The 7,613-nt window shown below is 42.3% G+C and overlaps 1 protein-coding gene across 5 annotated transcripts in view; it reads right to left on the bottom strand.

The window, feature by feature from the left end:
- LOC138026088 (uncharacterized) overlaps positions 1-5,638 on the bottom strand; it is an 18,230-nt gene extending 12,592 nt beyond the window's left edge. For 2 of the 5 annotated variants that reach the window (XM_068873279.1, XM_068873280.1), the window contains exons 1-2: positions 5,567-5,638; positions 1,595-1,808 (exon numbers count right to left, since the gene is read on the bottom strand). The gene's annotated coding sequence lies outside the window, so the exon portion shown is untranslated. The remainder of the gene's footprint in view (positions 1-1,594; positions 1,809-5,566) is intronic. The other 3 variants (XM_068873276.1, XM_068873281.1, XM_068873277.1) reach the window with 2 other exon arrangements.
- Between the last annotated feature and the right edge of the window lie 1,975 nt (positions 5,639-7,613).

Below are 7,613 nucleotides of genomic sequence, written 5' to 3'. Positions count from 1 at the left end.
GTCTGCACAAATACCAGCCGCTCCTTCCACTTCTGAGTTGCTTCCATACCTGAACGCTGAGTTGCCTCTACCCTTCCCTCTGGACTGGTACCAGCTATTCTTTCCCTACCCCCTTCTCACCAAATCCCCAGAGACACAATTACAGACATCAATCCTCCACCATTACAGCTTCCATGCAACCAGCCAGACCAGGATGGCCCACCCAGAGGGTCAAAGTGTGATTGCCGCTCTCCACAAAGCCTTGAGGACTATGTAGTGTATTAGAATGCCCCCTCAAGCCCCTGTCTTCTGTTCTTACAAGAGAGAGAAAAAGACAGTTGTTCCATTGGACATTGTTGTTGTGTTAATTTCTTGTATTGCTTAGGAAGCCACATGTAACGCGACAAGCAGACTGTTTATTTACCCAGATGCCTTTGCAATCCGCCATTTTTGCTCGGATTGTGTTCCCATTGTGATTACACTGTTGACTGGGGTGAAGTAAACATCGCTGTAGGGATAGAGGAGTGGAATGTGTTCATTTGCTGCTGGGAAGTCTTTCATACTAGATCAGGCATGAACAATGCATCAGCACTGTTCCCAGTTATTCCAATGTGCAGGAGATGAACTTGGTGCCAGCCTGCTAAAAATCAACCCGCATTGGTATCCTCTTGAACGACTTCTTGTCTTTCACGAAAACAGACAGGCCAGGGGAGGGGTATTCCACCAGAGAACCTGACATCCCTGATGCCATCGGCAAGCCACCGCCGGGCTACCAACGAAGGCTGCAGTGCACCAGGCATAACATTCTTGTGCTCTCAGCGTGAAGCAGTGCCGCCCCTTACCTCTGAAAGGTCATTCCCTGCGCATCAGAAAGAAAACAATGGGTACATGCCTCCTCTACATTCAACCTGTGCTCTCACTGAGCATTAATCAGAATGGAAGGGCCACAGATCAAGATTCATGTTGACCCAACCACTCCACCAAAGGCATGCCTGATTCCCCAACATTGGCAACAGCCCATACATAAAACTCTTGATAGCACTGAACATGTGCTATAAAGCGAACCTGTGATGTGGTGCCATCACATGGTGATCACAGAAAATCATGATGACTCACCTTGTCACACAGTTGATCTCTCACCGCTGAACACATACTGTAAATGGGTGACATTTGCTACAGAGCCCTCCTTCCATCTTGCACGTTATATCCCAAAGGCCTCATGGAAGACAGTCATGGATATCTGGAATGACTACCATATTGTCCCAGTGCGCCAATCTGGTTTTATTTTTGTATTAACTTTGTCTCTCTTTTCCCTGTTTTTAGTTAAACTTTGCTGCAGTTAATAAGAGGGAGTCCTCGTTATAAGCCTTCATGGCTTCTTGAGACTTTCTTGCCTTTAATTCTATTCTCTTGATCCGTTTCAATGTAATATCAAGCGCGTAGCGTCCTGTACGCAAATACGCACATGCGTACTTGAAGTGACCAGAAAATTTTGAAATTTTAAGCAATTGTTTCTATTTTTAACTTTTACTTGTACGCAACCAAGATTTCCTTATGGAAACACCACTTTGATTAAATTCTAAAAACTAAAACAGAAGCTATACTACGTTCTCACCTAGTTTTGCATTGTACTTTTTTTTACACTAAGCAATGCAATGTTGTTTGGTCAGCGTGCAACAAAAAGGCGAAGTTCCAAAGGAGCGACGTTCCAAGAACGTTCTTGACAAAGGAGCGACGTTCTGAGAACATTGTTGACAATTCCAGTCAAGCTAGCCAAGGTTGCTCAAAATAAGGGCAAGACGCTTTGTTCTTTGCTTGTATTCACACAACTATTTCGAACAAGAAATAAAGAACGCAGTATTTTTCGCTTAGTTTACTTAGGTTTCTAGATCATATGTACTTGTGCATACTTAAAAAAATGACCACGCTACGCGCCTGAATATGTATTTAATAGATAATAAATAAAGGAATGCTGTGTCTAGGACACTATGCACTATGAATCTGACCTGGAACAGCCCTGGTGGAGAACAATTCATGTTCTCACATGTCAGTATTGTGCCCAGCCCATTCTGCCGAGAGAAGTGCACCAACTTTGCAGGATTTAGGGTCAGACTCCACTAATGAACCCCTCCCAAAATACCTAGATGCCATCAGAGACGTCCCTTCTCCAACTTCTACAACACATATTAGAAGTTGGGGTTGGCCTTGTAACTTAACCAGGTGGTGAACGATGCTCTGTTGCATGGCATGATGGAGCTGCTCAAGCCCTTCCTCGGCCCATGCTACAAGTTCTACTGGTCTCCCAAATTGGATGGGCCCTTCCAGTTATCCAAAGAAGCCATCATTCTCACCATCCATAAGGGCACCGAGATCATTGACCCACAGAAACTTGCTTGCCTGCACCACGACTGGTCTCCTTGTGGCATTGGCCACTTCCTCCTAGCTGTTGCCCTGGGGGGTGGTGCATCACCATGGCTGGCTCACATTTCCGGCATTCTGTGCAACAATGCTATGCACCCATCAAAGGGGAAGCACTTGCTGGTTGCAACAACCTCATCACCATCACTGCTCATAAGCCCCTACCAACACACAATTGTGACACTTGGCACTTCAACATCAAACACCTGCCCACAGAATTTAACCATGCTGCCAATGCAACGTTAACAGACCCCTCACCATCAGGCTCAGAAAATAGCACCTACCTTTGTGTGTCTAGCATCCCTGATCAAGTGGAGTCAGCACTAATGGCGTCTATCTGCAATGACACTCAGGAACTAGCCACCATGTCTTGGTCCCTCATCATGCAAGAGACAGTTGCAGAGATCACTCTGAGCAACCTCTTGAAGCTGAACAAACAGGGGGACCCTGGTCTTGCATGCAAAAACCCCTCCCTTTCTGGTCCATTTGGGAGTGCCTCTATGCACAGGAGGGCATTCTCTTGTACCAAGGCTATATCATTGTACCCTCATCACCTGATCACCATGTCCTGCAACACCTCCATGCAGCCCACCAGGGAACATCAACAACGGAACAGCATACTCACACCATAGATTATAAACCACGCTTCCCATCCCTTCCCTGCTACTGTCGACTCCACTTGAAGCCATATTAGCTGACTTTTTTTGCCTACAACAACGGCCATTACCTAGTAATCAGCAATCGTCTCTCACACCGGGAAGAGGTGTTTGGCTACCGAACAGGCACCACCCTTGGTGGTGCTCTTGCCCTCATTTGCCACCTCCATTCCTTCTTCGCCACATTTGGTGTACCTGAAGAACTGTCCAGCAACAGTAGCCCAGAGTTTATCACAGGTTGCACAGAGGCCTTCCTTTGCCTCAGGAGCATCCGCCATTGCACGTCCTCCAATCATTTCCCTCAATCAAATGGCAGGGCAAAGGTAGCATTAAAAATCACAAAGAGTCTTCTAATGTCCAAAACTGGCCCTACTGGCAGCATTGACCATGACTGCTTCTTGTAAGCCATAACACAACTGCACAACACCCTTGACTGACACTGCAAAATATCACCTGAGCAGATCATATTTGGCTGCCCCCTCAGAGGCACACTCTCATTCATCAAACGGTTGAAGAAATCTTTAAGCCTGTATGTCTGCCCAATCTGGTGTCAGGCACGGGACGGGTACTGGGTAAAGATAGATGGTTCTGGTCATGCAACCATTGCTTCTACTCCCCGGCCACAAGGATAGCACCAACCGAGATGTAGATCAACAACAACCCACAATCTACATGCTCTTGCCTCAGAGAATTATCTTCACGTCATAAAATCGTCACATAATTTATCACTGTCACCTGTGACATGGACGGTAAGAAAATTCTTGAACTTTACAGAAAAAGTTACAAAAAACCAATTTCAGACAAAGGGTCAGTTTTCTTTACAGTTTTGTCCAATATTGTCACAGGGGAATTGACCACATTTTCCAGGCTTTGCTTTAACCACAGAATCCTGATTGAGGATTTTAAATGAATCATTGACCTGAATTTTAGGGAAGAAAATCCTTCTTTCAAAAGTGGAATAATGGGAAGAAATATAGATACACAGGTCGACTTTGACACAGACTCCCCTGACCACTTATGTTCCAACTTGTGGAAGTTAACAGTACCGAGCAGAACATTCAAAAATCTGTCAGTTTAAGTTCAAGGGAGGTTCCAGGGGGTAGGTACAGTTTTCAGACTCCTAGTCCATGTACTATGCCAATGGATCAGGTCCATGGACTACTAAAATGAACTAGTGATGGACTACCTAAGATGGACTAACCTAAATACATGTACATTGAGTACTTTAATCACTCACTGAAAAACTATGTCCCATTTAAATTTATGAATGATATAATTATTTCACTTAAATACCACCTTTTAACCCCCTACTTGATTAAGTGTGTGGCATGACACCAAAGGTCAAGCAAAGATGTGTTGGGTTGGGGAAAGTAATGCTAACTCCTGTAATCTACAAAAATGAGCTCTTGGAACCTCTTCTGTCCCTGAGCTTCCATTAAAATCATTATGGTGGCCAGGTATATAAGATGAGCATTTACAAATACAAAGACACAATTAAAAATCTTTCCAAGGCCCACGATGAGCTTGCTTTGCAAAATACAGATCTGTATAGTTTGAAACAGAGCAGTTCCAGTATGTTACTTTTCTTTCAGTGGTATGCATTCTGCCATTCTAAATTGTCTTTTTTCTTCATTTTCTTTCATTTTGCAAAATACAGTTGGGCATTTTTTATCTAAAAATAATTTTAAATAGAACAGGAAATTGCTTGCACTCTCAAATACCTTAAGATGCCATTGCAGAAAGGGGACAATAGATAGGATTATACCAGTAGTCATGTATACCTGGGCCGGTTGCTTGAAGCCTGGTTGGTGCTAATAATTATTGGTTAAAAGGTATCAAACCCTATAAGTTTCCATGGTATTTCATGGTATTTAATGCTGGTTATTGCTAATCTTGATGTGAGCAACCCGGGCCTGGTAGATAAGAAATTTTTCTAGAAATATTTTAAACTTGTTGTTGATTCTTTTCAAAATAATTCCAGCTTAAGTCAACATTTATTTTTGCCATCTTTGTTGGACTTCGTGTGATTAGCATCGTTTATCTCAGATCTCATATTTAAGGTACTCCATTTTAAGTAGTCCATCACTAGCTTATTTTATGTAGCCCATCAAGCCCATGGAGCTGTTCCATAAGGGTTGCCTATGGAATAGGGATCAGTGAAATGTACCTACCCTGTTCCAGGTTCAAATACGTAGCAAGTCTTTAGGAACTGGTTCAACTTCTTTTTAGTCCGACCTATGAAATTCTACCCACTTCTTGGGTGATCAACTTGTGAACGTATAGTAAATTTATCAGTGCCCTCTGCCTAAGTTGTTTTTTTTTTGCGCAGAGCGATGTTTGCAACCCCTCCCAATCCCAAGACCATTTCACTGATTTATATGCTTGATTGCCATCGAAACAATTATCCGGAATGTATTTATAACAAAATTATTTGCATAATAGAATTTTAAACCGTCACTTTGCAAATATTAGGCTTACAAAAGGTCAGTAAGACAATTACGAGAACGGGATACCTTTCTTTCCACTACAGCATTCCTGGAACTATGTACGAAATGTTGGCTTCGTTGGCTTCCATTTTGAAAAGCTTCTGCAAACCCTGGAAACAAGTGTTTTCCCCAGTCCCTTAGCATGTGCACAGTCTTCTCCTTTAGCGCGGTTTACTGAATATGCAGGAAAAGCGGAGGAAGAAAAGTGGGGGCAACCATGCATTTTTCAAAGACAATTAATCAACAATATTTGTTAAAAGCTTTAAATACAAAGCAATGTATGGCATTCTTTTCCAAATTTAAGCTTAATTATCTTTCAAAAATGCATGGTTACCCCCAATTTTCTTTTTTTGGATACCAAGAGCGCTTGCTCAGTTCTGCTTTCTCCGTATAATAAATCAGTAGTCTCCAAGGATTGCAGAGGTTACAGCAATTATCGTTGTTGTTTAAAAGTGACGTTAGGTCTATTTCCCAATGTTCTTTTTAAAAGATTCAATGTTCAGGGAGTCCTTCAACTTATTACCTAGTTTGGACCATATGTAAGGCCCTTGGTATCTTAGGGAATACTTACCGTAGTTAATAGTGCTAAAAGCAGTACCGCAAAAGATTCATAGTTCAAGCGTAGTGACACAAAAAAAACCAATACTGAAAATGATTCAAGGGAGTCAAGTCAGTCAAGTTATTTCGCCACGACCAACATAATTGTAAGAGGTTTAGTGATTTCCGTTTTGGTTCCTCCGTCATCAAGCACTGATGCAGAATTGATTATCACAATGTAACATGTTCGCGCTGTTGTCTTTTAGAACAATGCGTATACGCGCATATCCATCCATAATTTCTATGTTATATAAAAGCACTTTTTTTCGCATCTTCTCTTTTTTCCTGGTTCTTTTACCCAGCAAAGCAATAGAGGATGTTACATGGCCGAGCGCAGATACAAAATTTCCCTTTCTTTTTCAACAGTCGAAGACAAAGGGGAATCTCAGTTTAGCAGAATTGGTTGAGGAGTTTCAAAAGGAGTTTCAAAAGGAGTTCAAGTAAATAAATACACGGAAAACAAACCTGTCATTTTGGTATTTAGAGAAGTCACAATATCCTCTTTTTCCAATAAAAAACTCGAAGATTTCCAAACAATGCGCGAAGGGATTGGTTTCAGAAACACAGAGGGCAGTGAAAAACGAAAACTTTCGAGCGTTAGCCCTTTGTCAGAGCAAACCAATTGGAACCATAGTGACACTGCTCACCGGTGGCTCAGTTGGGCTATTGTGCGGGAAGTCGCGGCTTCGCACCCCGGCAGGATCGCCTCTTAAAGTAATTCCCATGAAAATGACGTACTATCCAGATTTTTCCCACACTTGGTACAATTGATATTCATGCACAGGGCATTCAAAAAATGTAATAAAAAGGTGGGGTCACCAAGCTTGTTTTTGCGCTACATGGTCTTTATTGTGAGTGTTTTTTACCTAAGTACGCGAGAGATGTTCAAAACTTAATCAAACGGAACATTTGTTGTTATATAGCTAAAGCCACTGAATATCACTGAAATCTTGAACCTACTTGTTTGTCCGGGCTAAAATCTTTCAGTAAAGTGACTTCAAATTGATCAATCTTGCAAAGCAATGAAATCAAATTGGACCGCTACATCATCACCTCACACTCAGTGCAATGCATTTTCAGGTCATTTATATATATATACTACAACTTCTACTATCCAACTTTTTTCCTCCTTAAAATGTGCAAAGGAGGGGTCACCGTGCTCGTTCGGGAGAAAATAGCGATTCCTTGACAGATTAAGCTTGGCGTCAATAAAAATCTGCCATTTTATCAATGTGCGCATGCTAAAGCAATGTAAAACCAGGGAATTACCTTAAGGTAATTCCCTTGTTTTGCACCGCACATCTCATACTGCCCATAACATTGCGACTTCGGAGACGGCGGTGTTTCGCGCCGGCCATCTGAAGAGAGGCAACAAAGGCCGCTTTTGCTGTTCAAGAGCTTTTAGGTCGGCAATCATGATAACTCTGTTGTTTTGGAACTCGCCCCAGTCCTTTCCCCGAAAATGATCATTTTGACC

The sequence above is a fragment of the Montipora capricornis genome, chromosome 12, assembly GCF_036669925.1.
Source record: "Montipora capricornis isolate CH-2021 chromosome 12, ASM3666992v2, whole genome shotgun sequence".
Classification (NCBI taxonomy): Eukaryota; Metazoa; Cnidaria; class Anthozoa; order Scleractinia; family Acroporidae; genus Montipora; species Montipora capricornis.
This window is presented reverse-complemented; position numbering and strand designations above follow the sequence as displayed.